Source organism: Danio rerio, chromosome 11 (genome assembly GCF_052040795.2).
Source record: "Danio rerio strain M-AB ecotype USA chromosome 11, GRCz13ab, whole genome shotgun sequence".
Classification (NCBI taxonomy): Eukaryota; Metazoa; Chordata; class Actinopteri; order Cypriniformes; family Danionidae; genus Danio; species Danio rerio.
The window spans coordinates 8,832,861-8,851,374 of record NC_141031.1 but is presented as its reverse complement, the minus strand read 5'-3'; the positions used below and the strand labels follow the sequence as shown (position 1 = coordinate 8,851,374).

Sequence of the window (18,514 nt, the reverse complement as noted above, 5' to 3'; positions counted from 1 at the left end):
GAGAGTTACTACAAAATACTTGTGTTTACTTGAGTTTGTGACTCAGATTCAATGTGACTGGCCTTACAGAGCTGCCAAAATGTCAGTTCACACATTGAGATGCATTTACAACTTTAGCACAGGAGGGTTTAGTTGAAATTAAAACTGACCTAGATTTGACAGTTTTTTTACATGGTTAAACTGTTCGATTTATTGTGATATAAAGGGAACAGTTAACACATTTCATTCTCAAGGACACTGCTCTGTTTTTTTGCTGAATTTCTTCAAATAGCATGCTCTATATTTAACCACAATTTTAACATGTCTGCTGAACGGTAGACTTCTTGAAGCAGAAAACAAAACATGTAAAACACTTAATTTCTCAGATAAAAAATACAGCTGGATACATTTTACTGTCTAAAAAAAGAAACAAAGCTACACTATTATTTTATTTATTTATTTATTTTTGATGTATGAAAGCTCTTTTAAATTGTTACACACCTAAAATAAGATATTTTTATTTTGCATTATATAACTTAAACAGATTTTAAAAATCCCTGAAATGTGTAACAATACATCACAGTGTTTCCTCTAGGATTTTTTTCCAGCTGTGGCGGCAGGCCTTTTTTTTTACACAGATATACCAAATACCTGTGGTGTTATTTCATTGACAAATGTCTTGAGCGCAGTATTAGAAGTCAAGATCGCACTTATGTAATTACCTACATGTACGAGCATGTGAATCTCTGCTTAACGATTTCCTCTGCTTGTGCACAAAACATCTTGCACGCGACCTCAAATATAAGTCGCTTCAAGAGCGCGCAGATCTTCTTGTGCGCTCTCAAACAAATGCTGCTGAGTGCGATTTAGTGCGTTTATGTAACGAGGATGTCTCCAGCATTTATTAGATTTGCTAGGAATGTTTATGAATGTCTCTAATACAGTGGTCCCCAACCCCCGGGCCACGGACGATCAATCAGTACCGGGCCGCACAAGAATTAATTATCTTTAAGTTGCCAGATAAAGTCGCTACATTTAAAGCCAAACTAAGGCATATTGGACATGTTTCGAACATTAGCGGGGATTTTGTGTGAGACTAAGCCTGCGCCCTCACTCACCAAGCTGGTGCACGATCATCAGTATTCACTGTTGAAGGAGTTTGAGCGCTACTTCCCAACCTCAAAGGACCCACAAACGGCTAGGGAATGGATACGTGACCCATTTGTCAACAAACCAGCTGAATCCAGAATGTCCGTGCAAAAAGAAGACCAACTGCTGGAGATAGTAAATGACAGCGGCCTTAAAACAGTGTTCAAGACAACAACTCTGCCGGTGTTCTGGATTAAAGTAATGGCAGAATACCCAGAGATCGCTAACACAGCGCTGAAAACCCTGTTGCCATGTCAAGATGTACATGATATGTGTGTTCTGGCGATCACGGGCTGTTTCACGGGCACACGCAAAGCTTGAAGGTAAACAAACAACGGCTTATCATAAGCATCTTATCGATAATTATTTACACGGTTGGCATTAAGATGAACATATAAACGTTATCTGACTAATTTCTATCAGCTAAATGTGTCTGGAAAAATATTCAAAGGCTTTTATTCTCATAAACCGCGCGGACGTGAACGCGTCTGACTGTTCTGATTGGCTAAAGCAGACATCTCACGTTAGCACGTTCTAGACGTGCACACGCTTGTTTCACCCCTCCCCCCAGAAAGAAAAAGGTTGAGGACCACTACTCTAATAGACCTACAGAGTAGCATTAATACATCCTGAAGTAAAGTGAAACGGCTATACGTCGTGTTTGCTGGCCTTTCAGCCAGTCAGTCAGCACGTCACGTCATAAATATATGTGTGTGTGTGTGTGTGTGTGTGTGTGTGTGTGTGTGTGTGTGTGTGTGTGTGTATGTTGCACAGTTTAGCAGTACTATGGTAGTATGGTGACTCTATGGCTCCAAAATACTGGTTGTACCACTGTAGTTTGTAAACGGTAGTATTGTCATTAACAGCCTATCTACAATAAAGTGACTAAAATGCTCACACGTTTCTGCAACAATAGACCATTTTATTTGTAAAGTCTGTGGAGCCCTTTAAAGTTGCTAAGCTTTGTACAATTTTTATGGTAGCCTATTGCACGTTTTCTGATGCTTCAATTCGAACGTACATCTGAATCAGTTAATTTCTGTTTCTGTCAATATGATTTACTAGCTACAAAAACCGCAACAATCTCTTAAAAAGAACAACTTACAGTGAAATTTTGAATTACTTTGAATTCTTATCTAATAAGACTGAAAAAAAAAACAATAGATGAAAACCCAAAAGAGCTACAGAAAAAGTTAAAAACAATTTTTGACCGTTTCATATAGCCTAATTTGCTCGTTTCGTAAAAAAAAAAAATTGTTCTGTATAATTTGTATCTTTATTTTATTGTATTTTTTGTTGGTCAGTTATCTACAAAATAAACAAATAGAACTAATGCATTTTAGTGGGAAGTGCTGTACAAATACTGTTTTCAATAATAAGGGAATTCTAAATTTAAATCAAGTACACCTATTATAACATAATATACAGTATTTAACAATTTACTTTATTTTATAGATTTGAGTTATGAATTGCAGTAGCGCAATTATACTTGGTATCACAATACTTTAGCTGGTATAGTATAGTAATGTGAATTAATGGTATTGCGACAACCCTTATACAGTATATATAAATATATAAAATCTCAGACGTTACAATACTATTTCGAATTATCATTGATCTGCAGCCATAGTCCAATCATGTTCATAGAAAGTTTAGTTATTAACATTTATACACAAGTTGGCCTGTTTATGTGTATAAAGCATCTGTTTTGTATATGATATGTGAACAACCTGTAAAGCTTTACTTTGACATTTCCTTGAGCGAGAATGACGTCGACTGCAATTTTTTTTCCTAAACCACGCCCACCGAAAGGATACCATTCGTACCTTTTGGCAGTAGAGACACAAGCCTAATAAAGGTGACCTATTCAGTGTCATACCATAGCTTACTGAAGCATTCAATGGAAATGAAGCAACCAAGCGATTGGAGTAATTCATCTAGATTTGGTCAATCAGGCTTGTGCATTATTATGAACAAACAACATTTTTCATTCACAAGAAACTGGTCAACTTTAAGGTTGTTTATTCATGCAACACTCTATATCACTATATCTGCTCAGCATTCGGACTTCCTCCAGAAAACAGCATCCCCAAGCACAAACATATTTTCAGTTCCACATTGAAATGCTGCGTAACCACAAGTGGGCTAATTCTAAAAAAGTGACCCATTTCCTGGCGACCTCTGTGTCTGCCACTCCAGATCACATCCTCATTTATATAGAGAAGTGAAGTGGAAAGTGTTTCCCCGTGCAGTCAAAGGATGTGGTTTGTTAGCGAGAAGGATAGCTTGTCGTCTCCTCAGTTCTTGCTCGTTTTTGAGAGGTGAGGTTTTGTTCTATTTCTAAACTGTGCCACCATGTGATGTAACACCTACCTGCTCTCTCCTAAAGCTCGTTTTTGACTAACATTTAGCCTCAAACATTGGAGCCGGCCGTCTTGCATTCCCTTCATAAATTATGCAAACGCATGCAAATAGGAGCACATCATCAAAAGGCAGCGTCAGAGCCAATCAGATAACAGAGCTGCTGCAGCGACCAATCAAATCAGGCCGAACGGTGCCACCGGATCGATGCGTTTTATCTCACAGCATAGCCAAATTAAATCTCTGCAACAGTGCAGAGTGCTCATCTATATTATCGAGCGGCTGAGTCGATACCGAGGAGGACCAATAAATCAGTCCTGCTCGTCAAGACCACCAAGCCTGTAAAACAGAGCAGGGAACTCCAGGCATTTACAGTCAGCAACATTAGTTCAAGTAAAGAAACCACGGGTGGGGAAATTCCCTCATAGACGTGACACAGAAAGAGCTTTTATCGAAGCGGGTCACAGCAAACAGGGACCGCTGTGAGATATATCGCCATCTGTGTCTCGTAAATCGCCATTGGGAATGCAAATATCGTGATGCGTCCTCTGGCTTGGACGACTTTTTAGTGCACTTGAGGATGCTTGGTGTGTAGAGTAATCTTCATTGTATAATCAAAGGCGGTGTGAGTTGCGTAACAGTGGAATGAAGGCACGCACACGGGGTGAGGGAGTTTGTTCTGTGTTATTCAAGGCTGAAGGGGGAAGTCTGACAGGAAATGCTATTCAACTAGTTTGGGTGAAAGGTGTGACGGATGACTATCGGGTTACAGACTGATAACAGACCACTTCATAGGGATTATGTCAAAAGAGGCCAGAAGGAGGGTTTACAAATCTAGCCATTTGCCTGCTGTTCACGACTGTTGTTAGACACAAGTTGCAAAAAATAGAAAAGGTGTAACGATTCTTGTTTAAAAAAAATAATAAAATCTGTTACATTTTTGTACTTAATTCTAACTAAATATGAGAATGCCACATGAATGCAAAATGATTTTTAAATAAAATAAAAAATGTAATGATGCATATGTAATTGGATGTAGTAGAGTTTGTAATGTGTTTTCAGTGTCTCGGAAAGGACTGTTCACATTAACTGATCCACACAAACTCCTTTGCAAGTGCTGCAAGTTTTAGTCACTTAACATGTGCAATTAAAAATATAATATTCCTCAAACATTGGTTGATTTTAATGTGAAAGATTTATAAATGTGTAAATGCAAAAGAAAAAGACAACTTGGATTCATTAATTTACTGATGCATTATTAAAATCCAGTATTATGCTTGTTAAGTAAGGGACAAAGCACTTCCAGGCGGTTGTTATTGCAGAATACAACTAGGCCTGACACAATAATCAATTTATTGACTTATCGCACAACACATGGACATGACCTCAATCATTTTTGGTCATGCAATATATATTGCCCATACATAAAACAATTCTAGCAACATTTTAGCTGTGTAATATTTAATGGATGTCTCTATTGGAGGTGTATGGACATCTCTATTGGAGATGTCAGTATGAATAATAAAACACTATAGTAGTTAATATAAAGTACTGTAAAAGTACTATAAAGTTACTATAAAATAGATCTGGTCACAGATATCACAGGCTCTGTTGCATTTTACCCAGCGCTTTTGTCAACATTTATCATTATTTATTTAGAATATGTATCGTCACATTCTGATTCCATTGCCTAATTATTAAAAAGTTAAATGACTATAATTAAATAAAACATTTTTAGGAATAAAATGTTATGCGTTCCTTAGAAGAGTGTACTTGCATTGTGATTTTATATTTTTATAACAAAAAAATAAGGTATCGTGACAGGCCTAAACACAGGCTAATGCAAAGCAAAGGAAGTTATTTTGCGAAATATGTAAAAAAAAAAAAACGTTGTTCAGAGCAATAATAGTTTTAAACTTTAATCAAATGCTAACAAAAACAAAAATGGCTGAACGGAATATACACTAACCTCTGTATTATTCTGTCACAAGATGAAACCTAAAAATTAAGGCTAACTTGTACTTCTGGTGTATGGTTTGGTGCAGCCTTTAAATAGCCCTCAACGATGCACCCCTCACAAAAAAATGTAACTACACATCGGAATGATGTGCATTGCCAACTCTGTGATTGGTCAGCTTGGTAGAAGTGATGAGGGTGGGTGGTACAGAGAGCCGCAAACCCAATGGACAACTGTGAAGGAGCTCCAAATGGAAACTTTAGCTTTGTGTTTACCTTGTGATTAAAGTTGTTGCATGTCCACTGGTTCCTGCCTCTAAATTAGTACGTTTTAGCTACTTTGGAAATTCGGAAAAAACAAAACACCCTTGAAGAAACTCGACAAAGAGGAATATAAACACCTTCTGCCAGCTAGCATTTCGTAAGTGTTATTGCAGAGTGTAGAAGTGTAAATGTAAGACTACGTGCAAGGCAGGTGCCGATCACTCGACACAGAAGTATAAATCAGCCTTTAATGTGGATGTAAACATATTAGGTGAACATGAGCCTGAGCCAGATGAGCCTGTGCTATTACTTTCTGCGGTTGTTAACTAGGAATAACATACCTTGGACTGTCGTGACTGACCAATCAGAATCGAATATTCCATAGAGCCTTGTACTAACGTTCGTTAACAATGAACAACTTTATTTTCATTTACTAACATCAACAAAGAGTAATAAAAGCTGAATCCTAAATGTATTGTTCATACTAGTAAATGCATAGACAATAATTTCAACCGTTACCATGAGTTTATGAAATAAAACATATAACAAAGGCAACCCAAACCACATGGATTTTAACATGAACCAACTTTGTCAGATGATCCGAGACTAAAGACCAACACATCAGGCTGATGATGCAAACAGAGCAATATTTTGAAAGCGCCACAGAGCCACAATGTTTACACTCTTCAGTAAGTCAACACACAGATGGCTTACTTACAGTCGGCTCATTCAACTGGGAGGAGAAAGTCTTTCAGCATTGAAAACCTACACACTTTTAACCGTACAGAAGAGGCTGATTACACCTTCCGATGTGTTTGTGTGTGTGCGTGCATGTGCATGTGTGTGCGTGTTTGGCAGTGGAGCTCTGAGCTTTTCACACGACTCCCTTGACAACAGTGAACTTGATCCTCTCAAACCTCTGAGGGCCTCAGTGAACAATGAGAAGCCTGGAGAGCTTGTGTTCTTGTGTAACACTGACCGTTGGACGCAAATTCCTCAAGACACCCTTCACAGTCAGTGTTCCTCTTCCACCAATTAAGCACAAAAGAAAATATCCCAAAAGTCTGAGCTTTCGAAATCAGTCTCAAGAGTGCCGTGAATTGTGAGGATTATGTCTGACCTGCTTTTCGAGTGATATTACGGAGAGATAAACAGCTTGGCAAAGACTTTTCTGTGCGTAGTGTAAATTATTGCTTTTAAAATGCATTCAAGCACATTAGAGCAGATGTGGGGGGGTATCAAGAGGTAGTCCTGCTGAAAATGAACATTATTGCTTGAGCCAAAGCTGTGGTGTCAGGCTGAGTAAACAAACAGAGCAATGTTTTCTAAGCACCACACTACGGTTCAAGGGAATCATATAAAGCAAATGTCAGCAGTGGATACTAATGCCATTAACATTTCACCATCAGTTTTGTTGATATTTTCTAGCAGTACCTTTGAATAATTTTAACAATGTACAATCTGACATTATTAAATGTTTTTTAATTACATATAAATATTGTACAATATATCCTCACTAGGGTTGGGTACCGAAACCTGTTGCCATTATAGCACCAATACCTTGGTAACCGGTATGTACCGGATTAAATCAGCAAATTAATTTCGGTGCTGCGACAAGGACGCAAGAAGCATGAAAGGGGTGCATCGAAGGCATACATGCGTTGTGTCAAACCATCTGTAAACATTTTATTTTAAACACTTGGAGGAATACAGACAGGCAATGTCAGGCATTTGTTATTGTCGCTAGGCAACGGACGGGCTCAGTACATCGCATTCAGCCTGGTTTTCGGTGAGCGAGAGCGACTCTCTTCAAATCAGCATGCATGATCGCGTTCATCAAATTTACTTAAAATAAGCATTCTAAAGCGTATTTTACAAGCAAGGATTGTGATACAGCAATGTGCTTTACAAAAGTTGCGTGTAAGGAGGAAACATGTCAAACTTAATGACACATTTGAGGGCTCAAAAAGGCAAAGGAATGCCTCTCTCGCATGCTCTAGGTGTCACGCGCAATCGCTCCCTCTGCTTTCGCGGCACTTGCTCTCTCTGTGACGGTGCTGCGCGCATCAGTTCCCCGCATTCGTCAAAAGTTGACACCCAAATTGACACAGGCAATAAAAAGATTAAACTTCAGTCATGTTCATGTTGTGAAACACTATCAAAATGTCCACTGTTGATGATATTAGACTTCTGTTTTCAATAGCGATTTTAACACTTTTAATATAGGAAGTCCTCAGCTATTCAGAGACCATTATTAATCAGAAATTTAGTGTACATAGTTTTACATTAAAAACTGCAGTCTTGAATTTACAAACAGTCGGCAAGTACCAAAGAACAGATGTAAGACATTGATCAAATGTAGTTTTCAGTCACGCTCATGTAAGTCATATTCAACTCGTTTAGTTTTGCCTTCATTCATTTTTGATTTACGTCTTCAACACATGATTTATTTACAACACATTTTTAAACAATAGTTTAAGTAACTCCTTTCTAATAGCTACTTTTTTATCTTCCCCATGCTGACAGTCAGTGCAGAACATTTTACTAGTTATTTTGCAAGACAGTTGTTTTCAGACAAAGTCCCTTTAAGTAATTTATAGTCTTTTATTCAGATTAAAGTCTAAATTAAAGACTTATTCAGTTAACTACAAAAGTTAAAATAATTAGTCAAATTATTTTGAAAATGAATTGTTGTGTATATCAAAAATATACAATAAATATTTCTTAAGGAGGCTAATAATACTGACCTTATTTTTATTTAAATTAAAAACTGCTTTTATTCACGAAATTAACAATACGAAATGCGACTTATTATGACTCCAGAATACATTTTTTTTTTAGGAAATTGTACAAATTTTCTCAAATATTAATTTAAATGATTGAATTGGAGGACAAAATAAATTGACTTCGACTGTATGTCTGTCTGTTAAAGTTAACAGGTGCAACAATGTGCCTTGATGTACTTGAATGTTAGAAATTGGAATATATTATCCTACATCAGTACAAAGTTACTTGTCAAATAAATTAACAAGGAAGATTATTTTGAGTTTAAGTTATTTAATTATCTTGTTTATGAAAACTGCAGAGTGATGCATGAAAAATGACTTCGAATAATTTTTGTATTTTGTGATATATGCGTTAAAATGTCCCCCCAAAAGTATGTGACCCCTAGAGATTTCATATCAGTTAATCACCAAGAAGCTGATACAGTGATTAAAACAAATCTCAACTATATTAAATCCAAACAAAGTGGAGCAGAACAATTGTGAAACTGCTTTAATTAGTTCCTGAATGAATCTCTTTTTGAATAAATCTGCTTTGTTTCTACTAAGTGAAATAAATTAGCCATTCTGAACGAATCATTTAAGTTAATAATTCAATGAATTACGTGTTAAGACTAGGCATGGGCCGGTTCTGACGGCAGGTAGGTAGACAGGTAGGTAGGTAGGTTTACACACATTTACATAAGTAAATAAATACACTCAGTGATGGACAAAACAACTAGACATCATACCAGAACAAAGCACAAAAATATATTGTTGATCTATAAAATAAGCAAATTGCATTTATATTGAAGCCTTTATACAATATTGCACACTCCTATTGACTAGAGTCTTCCTCCTAAAATGTAAAACCCTCAAGCTTCTTGTTAAACAAGGTAACAGTCTGTAACAGAAGAGCTTCGAAGCAGCCATGCTCCTGTCACCCCTCATCCAGACAATAGTGCCGTTTTTCTTTCTCTTTTCAAGGCAATTATGTCAACACCATTTCCAGCAGACGCTTTTGGAGAAATCAGCATATGGCTCACATCCCTCCGTCAGCATCTAACAATCAGGTCGAGTTCAAAGGCAAAGCAGCCCAATCAATCCGGCAGGAACAATGACCGTTGCTTATTAGATGCCACACGCTAGCGAATGCTGTCACAAGGCATTAAGACAGATGCTGCTCTAAACTGCTTGTGATGCAACCTACTCTGCGAAGGGAGAAAAATAAAATCAAATTGGACCGGCGAGATTAACGTGTCACCTCACCTGACCTACTTTGGGATCTGGATCCATCAGAGTCTGAACATGATTGGGTGGGGGGAGGAATATGACACATCAGGCCCATAAATGGATTCTCATTTGTGTGAAGTGTCCTAGAAGCAGGTCAATAGATCCCACTGGCTGCGGTCAAATAAGTATACATCCGCCATAGGTTATGTAGTGTTATTTTATTTACATTGGAACTACAAGAATTCTAAAGCTACCAGAATTCTCAAGAGTTCTCATATTAAACGTCATAAGATAATTACAAAAATCCCAGATTGTTTAAAAAAAAAATTGATTTCCGATTCCAGCCCCCCCCCCCCCCCCCCCCCACTAAATGTGGTGATGTTATTGGCCAATGAACATTTCCTGCTTATCAAACTATTAATAACAGTAACAAGTGGCAATTCAATCATAACTTGATGTTAAACGGCTATCATAACATTATTTACCAATACGTGGCTCTATTTGAATTCTCAGAAGCTATAGAAATTAAAAATGCAAAACAGAAAATACATTAGTACCGTTGTTTTTTTTTTTTTTTTACATCCCTATATATAATCTATAGATTTGTGGGTTTTATTTCAACAAGGTATTGCAAGTTATTAAATTACAAAAAATTTAATACGGTCAAAATAACCACCTCTGTAGTTCTAGTGTTAAAAACTGTATAACCACCACTGCGCAGATGACATTGGTGATACTATTCTGGACTATGCATGATTACTATACCGCAGTGTTTACACTCTATATCAGTGTTTCTCAACTGGTTGGTTGCAACCCAAAAGTGGGTCGTGGGAACATTTTCAGAGGGTCGCAGTCAAAAAAACAACACAAGTTTATTTATTTTTTTACTTATTTTGCTTATATCGGACTTTTATTTAGAAATTTGTGCGCGACAACCCTACCGCTTGACATGTGAAATTGCATTTAATTATAGCGACAAATATGTCGAAGCGCAAGTACGACCCCGAATATGTAAAGTATGGATTCACATGTATTGACGGCAAAAAAGACTTAAAGCCTCAGTGTCATATGTAGTGAGGTGCTCTCATAAGAGAGCATGAAACCTTCTGGATTAAAACGACATTTAGAAACCAGACAACATTCATGGTAACTGAACATTTCCTTACACAAACCACTGTTTACAGTATTTGTCATTTTTACTTTGTAATATTTCTATAATTTGATCAAATTGTTTTTAAATGACAGCAATAAAATATTGTTTATTTGTAAGTCTCTGTGAATGTCTTATGATTTATCTGTCACTACTTGTGTGTTAACAAATAAATACAAATTATAATTCCTAAAATTGTATTATAGTTCCTAAAAATTTGGGTCACTGCTTGATGACCATGTAAAAATGTGGGTCCCATGGCCAAACCAGTTGAGAACCCCTGCTCTATATAATCATCTACATTAAACTGATCGTCTAAATAAAATTGTACATTAAACCTAAATAAACTTGGTATCATTGATTAACACTTTTAAACTTTGGCATATACAGTAATTAGATGCTTCATTTTTTTGTGACTTTTACATTGTAGCATTTCTCTCAGCAGCTGTGGCTTAAGCTCCCTATTTGAACTTCCAGACCCTCCTGTTAAGCGTAGAACTGTATAAAGCTGATGCTGTGGGATCATTAAACCTTCCTGGTTCTGCTCCAACAAAACTTGGATCAAAGTCATTCTGCAACCCTGAAAGGACAAAACACTCGCACATATAGATTTTATAGCAACTGTATTTCCTACACCTTTTGTGCCTTATTGAAATTGTTATAAATAACGTGTGCAGTGAGTTCAGATGCAAATGACAAACTGCTATGAACTTTTGAATTAAGATTTAAGATAAACATTGTCATGCAAATGTAAAACTCTTGAAAGATGATTCTATGACACACACATGCACGCATGAGCAACCTAGTCAAAATAAATCAATAATATTTGCATACTGAAATCTAGGTTGATTTTAGCTGAGATTTTTGCATTGTGCACACTGTTTTTTGCACTCACACTCATCAATAATGAAGTTTAAGGTGGATCTTTTACATACATGCAGCCTGCATACAAACTTGAGACCATAAACCACTTTCTTCCTCCTCATTTCAACAGATATGTCCACAGCTTCATTTTTAAAGGAACGTTAAATCCCCAAAGGATTCGCAGGCAGCGTGTTAAATCTTCATCCCCAACAGCTTGTAGCGCACACCACATGGCAACTTTGGAAAACAGTAAAGTTTGTGGGTGATGTAATGGAAGGACATATCAGAGACAGAGAAGGTTATCTGCATACGTTGTGACATTGCTTCTGGGTGAGCGTGGCTGTCACTTTTTCTGTCAGAGGTGGCTGTTCAGAGCATTTTTTGTAATGAAACGCTGACACTCGTATCACCAATTTATCTTTGGCGCGCAGGTGGGAGGCGACGCTCTGCAAAACTTCACAAGAGAGCAACAAGAATGGGAGGGTAACATGAGGACAAGATCTAAAAGGCCTGGATGTCTGGAGGGCCGTGATGATTACATAACAGTTTGTCCCCTCCTCTGGCACTTGAAGTCTGTCATTTAAAATGACAACATGTGACTTGTGTTTAGAGCTACGCGATATTATTGAAAAGCTGGATAAATGGCTAATGCTAATATGCCTTACCAATAAGATCGTGTTGATTATGAGTCTGTAGTAGGGATGTGCGATTTGGGGAATATATCTAATAGTGATTTGATTTTTATTTATTTATTTTTTGACAGAAATTGCGATTTCGATTTGCAATTTAATTTTGTCGTCAAGCTTTAGCTCAATCTGTATTTTACCTTCTTACTGCTTAAATGCATTGAGTCAGTTAAAAAAAAGAACTTAAAGATATTAACTTATATTAGCAAGCAACTCTGAAATAGTACTTTGCTGTTGTACTTTGCTAGTTAAAATGTCACTGGCAGTACTTTGTTAACTTTTTAGCAAGACGCTCCTCATACAGCCGCCTGTGGTGCTTTTTTAGGTGCTGGTTGTTGTATTTCCTCATGCTGTGGCAACAGTTCTGCGACAGCTCTTACAAATGACCTGGTTTTGTTTGCTGTCTGTGACTTTAAAACCAAGATATTCTTATATTGCTGATGTGCTGTTTTTAGTTTATATTAATTAGTCTATTTATGCTTCTGAAGCGACAGATGCCGTCATCCATGCCATCATCGCTTTTTCCAGTTTGTTTGTTTTTTATTGTGGGTGTTCCGCATAGTCTGTTTGCACAATTCTGATTGGGCTGAACGAAAGTGTGCTCGCTCTATTCGCTAGTAAGACTGGCAGCCACGCATTTGCTTAGGGTAGGGAAAGTTTAATGTTATATATTGCATATCGTAGCCTCTTGCGATTAGCTTATCACAACAATCACGATTTTGATTCGATTGCATTTAATCGCACATTAGACACTTAATTGTCTACTGGGCGTGCTAACAGTATGATTAACAGTATGCTGTTACACTAATAAAAATGTAAGTAATATACTAAATATGAAGCTAGTTTTATTTAGGAATTAAGCATTAATTGGTGTTATAATAATAATAATAATAATAACTACAATGGAAGCTACAATGTAAAAACGTGATTAGTTACTTCAAGTGAGTAATCCAATTCCATAAATGTAGCTATGTTTTCATCCAAAATGCAAATTAAATTTATGCACAAAACTGGAATATTGCACTTAAGACATGTAAATAAAGCAGTGTTTCCATCCAATTAGGGATGCAATGATTAACCAACTTCACTATTAACCGTGGTTTAATTCATCACAATTAATTAATCGTAAAGGCTTCTCAACACAATGTTTCTGCACTGAACAAAACTATTGCAACTGAACAAAGTTATGCCAACTGTGCGCTACTTTAAAGTTCAGAGCTTGTGTGCAAGGCTAATATGCACCCACTTTGGATTAAAGGCTGATTTTCACTATAGCTGAGGCTATTAAAAAGGGCTGTTCACATATTTCATCTTTTGTACGTGCAAGTTTGTTATTTCGCATATTGGCAGTGATGTGCACAGGGTGCGCAAGCGACAGGGGCACTGATGCTTTCCAGGTGCACCTAGTGAAAGAATGGCACGAGCTCAACGCGAGTCACCTGACAAGGACGGGACTGATCAACTTCATGCATTTCTATCCCAAAGAGAAAAAAAACATACAAAATGAAAATACCAAACAAGTTTATAATATAGTTGATCAAAAGTGTCTTTCAGACAGATTCAGCAGCCTTCGACTAGATTTGTTTTTTATTAAGAGGGAAATACTTAACTAATATGTAGCTTGGATTTATGTTAGCCAAATACATTTTTTTTTTTATTCTTATTAACATTTTAAAATTTTGTCTAATTTTTATTTATTTGTCTATCCATCCATCCATCCATCCATATTTATTTATTTATTTATTTATTTATTTATTTATTTATTTATTGTTCTGTCATTTATTTTCAATGTAAAAGTATTAAGTATGTCAAAAACCTTATTCACTTATTGTTAAGGTTAAAGAGAATTGGACTATTGTTTGTTTTTATATTATTATTTTCTGCTGTATTAATTGGTTACTGAGCAGCAATAAATAACACTTTAAAATCTATATAGTTTCATGTGATCTTCTAAACTAGCAGCATTTTAAAATGAATGAACGCATAATAATGGTGATAACCGTGAAACCTTGATTATTCCTCAGACTATAACCGTACAACCAAAATCTATAATCATTGGATCCCTTCATCCAATGATGAGTCAAAGAGAACAAAATCATTAAGTTTGGTTAACTATGGCCAACTATCAACAGTAAAAATTTAATTTTAGGAGAAGCTGCGTCAATCTTTTCTTCATTTGATAAAATACTTCATAGATAAATTAATTAATTAATTAATTAATGATTGTGCAATGAAAATTGTGGTAACTGCATAATAGGACAATTGTTTATTTTTTGCAATCCAAAATATTTTATTGTCATTGACATAAGTTTTTTAATTAAACATGTTTTTTTTTTTTTAATTGCTACATTGCTCATTTTTCTATAAAACTAAATATTTTTGCTTGAATAATAAAGAAACAAAACTCCATAAGTTAGACGCATACGTTTTTTCATATCCATATCATATCCGCATATCCAAAATGTGCATAAAAATAGCTGGATGGAAAGTAGCAAAACAAGTTGACAATTTTTTTTAAAAGTAAGTAAATTAATTGTAACTTTTAATTGTGAACATAGTTAATTTTCTTAATTCTTAGGCCATGGGTTTAATCAGTCGTATTAGTTAAAGCAAAGGAATCTCTTTGTACAATGCACAGCTTATAAATGGATAAAAGCTATACAAATCCAATATTGTGCATCCCTGCATGTGTTTATAGAAAACGATCAAAAGTCTAATTAGCATGTCTATGTTACGCACTCTGTGACTATTAATTATTGTTATTAATGTACTGTCACTAAAAGTAGCAAGTCATGAGCATGCTGATTTTGACTCTATGTGGGAAACGATGTTGGCAATCTGAAAGTGAATGATCCTGAGGGCTGGTTTCACGTGTTGTAGCGCACACACCGATGTGCTGAGGATGTTTAATGAACTCATTTGCTTCAGTTATTGTGTGGCACTAAATGTGGCCTGATTGCCAGCAGCCACAAAAGTAAAATATGAGTAAAGTGAGTTGTAGCCCACCCTACAGCCTACACAGTTTCTGTAGTATGAGTCACTGCATTTAACACTATGCAGGACCAAAGGTGAGACTTTGACATGAATGTTTAAGGACACGTGCTTTATAAGCTAAGTGGAGGGGGGAAAGGGATTGCAACAGAACTGGATAAATCTCACAAAACCTGGATACAACATATATCACAATAAAATAGCTAGTGTTCATTTTAATAAATATTTAAAACAATTCAAATTGTCTGCAAATTAAAAAAAAAAAAGCTTTAGTGAATTGAAAAGAAACCATGCATAACTATATCATAATAAATAAACATATTGTTTTTTTACATTATTTGTTTGTTGTATGTAGTTAACCGTTTATGTGCCTAGGTAAAAGGTGTGTTTCAATTCGGCTACCACAAGTAGATTTCAAACCTATGGGAAGCACTGTAAAAGAAATTAAACAATTATCTGATGATGACTAAAAAGTTTGGCGACGCAGTGGTGCAGTAGGTAGTGCTGTTGCCTCACAGCAAGAAGGTCACTGGTTTGAGCCTCGGCTGGGTCAGGATCACGTGGGTTTCCTCCGAGTGCTCCAGTTTTCCCCACAGTCCAAAAACATGTGGTATAGGTAAATTCTGTAGGCTAAATTGTCCGTAGTGTATGAGTGTGGGATGTTTCCCAGAGATGGGTTGCAGCTGGAAGGGCATCCGCTGCGTAAAAAACATGTGCTGTATAAGTTGGTGGTTCACTTTGCCAATAAAGGGACTATCGGAAATATTACAAATATTTTTGTCAAATATTACAATTTAAAAGCTTTTTTTTTTTTTAGAGGTTTCTTATTTTTCTCTGCAAAAACATTTATTATCAATAAATTAGTTAATATTTATGTGAAAACTGAATAAACAAAGTTTTAGTAGCATAAACTGGCTTTACAGTGAATTTTAATCAATGTTTTTGCATCAACAAAGAATACAAAATAAAAAAATGTATATATATATATATATATATATATATATATATATATGTATATGTATATATATATATATATATATATATATATATATATGTATACATATATATGTATGTATGTATATATACATATACATATATATAAATATATATAATATATGTATGTATGTATATATATATATATATGTATATATATATATATATATATATATGTATATATATATATATATATATATATTTATATTTATATATATATATATATATATATATATATATATTTTATATATATATATATATATATATATATATATATATATATATATATATATATATATATATATATATAAATTTTTTTTTTTTTTTTAAGTTCAAACATATAATTTTATTATGAATTTATTATACCGGGCTCAACAATAAGCACTGCCCAATGGCCCGGGGCCAGCGTGCGGGATGCTCGGGACAGTAGACAGGATTGTTATTGGCCCGATCGGGCATGTGCTGCCTTGTCACAAAAGTTTAATTTGGCTGCGACTGTTTGTCAATTGCATGCAAACAGGGAGCTTTCACATCTAGACGTTTGTCTTGTTTGCCCAGTTAGCATGGTTCTTTTGACATATGTGAATCCCGCAATCGTGCTCAGATCCCCGCCAAAACAATCAGTCTAAGAATGAAGAGAGATTTACAAGTAGGATCAGAAGTCATTCCTACCAGCAAATGTGCGAATATGAAAGTGAAAGCATGCTGAAATATCGCATTAAACGTTTTATCTGATAGGGCGAAGCAGTGGCGCAGTAGGTAGTTCTGTCGCCTCACAGCAAGAAGGTCGCTGGTTCGAGCCTCAGCTCAGTTGGCGTTTTTGTGTGGAGTTTGCATGTTCTCCCTGCGTTCGCGTGAGTTTCCTCCTGGTGCTCCGGTTTCCCCCACAGTCCAAAGACATGCGGTACAGGTGAATTGGGTTGGCTAAATTGTCTGTAGTGTATGAGTGTGTGTGTGTGTGAATGTGTGTGTGGATGTTTCCAAGAGATGGGTTGTGGCTGGAAGCGCATCTGCTGCGTAAAAACTTGCTGGATAAGTTGGCAGTTCATTCCGCTGTGGCAACCCCGGATTAATAAAGGGAAGAAGCCGACAAGAAAATAAATAAATGAATGTTTATCTGTTAGGAAAATTAACACGAAAAAACCATCTGATCATTTTTCCATATTTTAATCTTATAATATTTTGCATTAGGCCTATTGTTTTGTTCATCTTTGCACTGACATCTGAAAAGAAAAATCAATATTGATCAATATCAATATCAATTCATCTGTTATTTTTCTCTATAATTTAAGCTTATAATATATAAATATTTCCAAATTTATTTACATCACAGTTGTATTTTTTTAAATTGTCAGCTGTATTTAAAGAAAGTTTATGCTAAAGTTATGTTTGACTTCTGACATTTTATTTAAAATATGTGTTTAAGAAATAGTTAATTACTACTTTTTTTTTGGTGGGGCCAGTGAAAATTTTGCCAGGGTAAGTAAAAATCGGAACTACTGACCCGATCGGGCCAGAAGAAACCTGAAATGAACCCAGTCATAAAACATATATTCTCCCACCCACACTTATAGAACAATTAAATTATTTAGGGGGTGTTCAGAAAGAAAGAAAGAAAGAAAGAAAGAAAGAAAGAAAGAAAGAAAGAAAGAAAGAAAGAAAGAAAGAAAGAAAGAAAGAAAGAAAGAAAGAAAGAAAGAAAGAAAGAAAGAAAGAAAGAAAGAAAGAAAGAAAGAAAGAAAGAAAGAAAGAAAGAAAGAAAGAAAGAAAGAAAGAAAGAAAGAAAGAAAGAAAGAAAGAAAGAAAAAGAAAGAAAGAGTCTTTCTTTATCTTGCATGCCTGCAGCATCTATAAACCCAGTGACAGCCCGCAGTGGTTAAAACTGACCGGGCAAATAAATGACTATTATTATCAGCACTGAACATCAGAGAAAACCAATAATCAATACCAGACTGGTTTAACCAACCCAAGTTAAATACAGCGCTATCCGTCATCTGCTTGTGAACCGGGTGCACTGACAGCTTTTCCAGGAACTCACTATAACGCAACTCAGACAGCACAAATGACTAATGAGTAACATATTCAAGGTCTGTGGAGACCCGTTTGAGAGGAAGGAGGAATATCTT

General features: G+C 35.7%; 2 protein-coding genes across 37 annotated transcripts in view; one reads left to right on the top strand and one right to left on the bottom strand.

Annotated features, from left to right (window-relative positions):
* The window catches only part of si:ch211-51h4.2, a 458,725-nt gene that overhangs the window by 319,186 nt on the left and 121,025 nt on the right, over window positions 1-18,514 (top strand). For 3 of the 34 annotated variants that reach the window (XM_087273263.1, XM_087273270.1, XM_087273274.1), the window contains exon 19: window positions 9,459-10,503. The exons of the other annotated variants lie outside the window; for them this stretch is intronic. The gene's annotated coding sequence lies outside the window, so the exon portion shown is untranslated. Of the gene's footprint in view, window positions 1-9,458; window positions 10,504-18,514 lie in introns of those variants that run through there. 34 annotated transcript variants of the gene reach the window in all.
* tbl1xr1a (TBL1X/Y related 1a) overlaps window positions 1-18,514 on the bottom strand; it is a 123,877-nt gene that overhangs the window by 29,492 nt on the left and 75,871 nt on the right.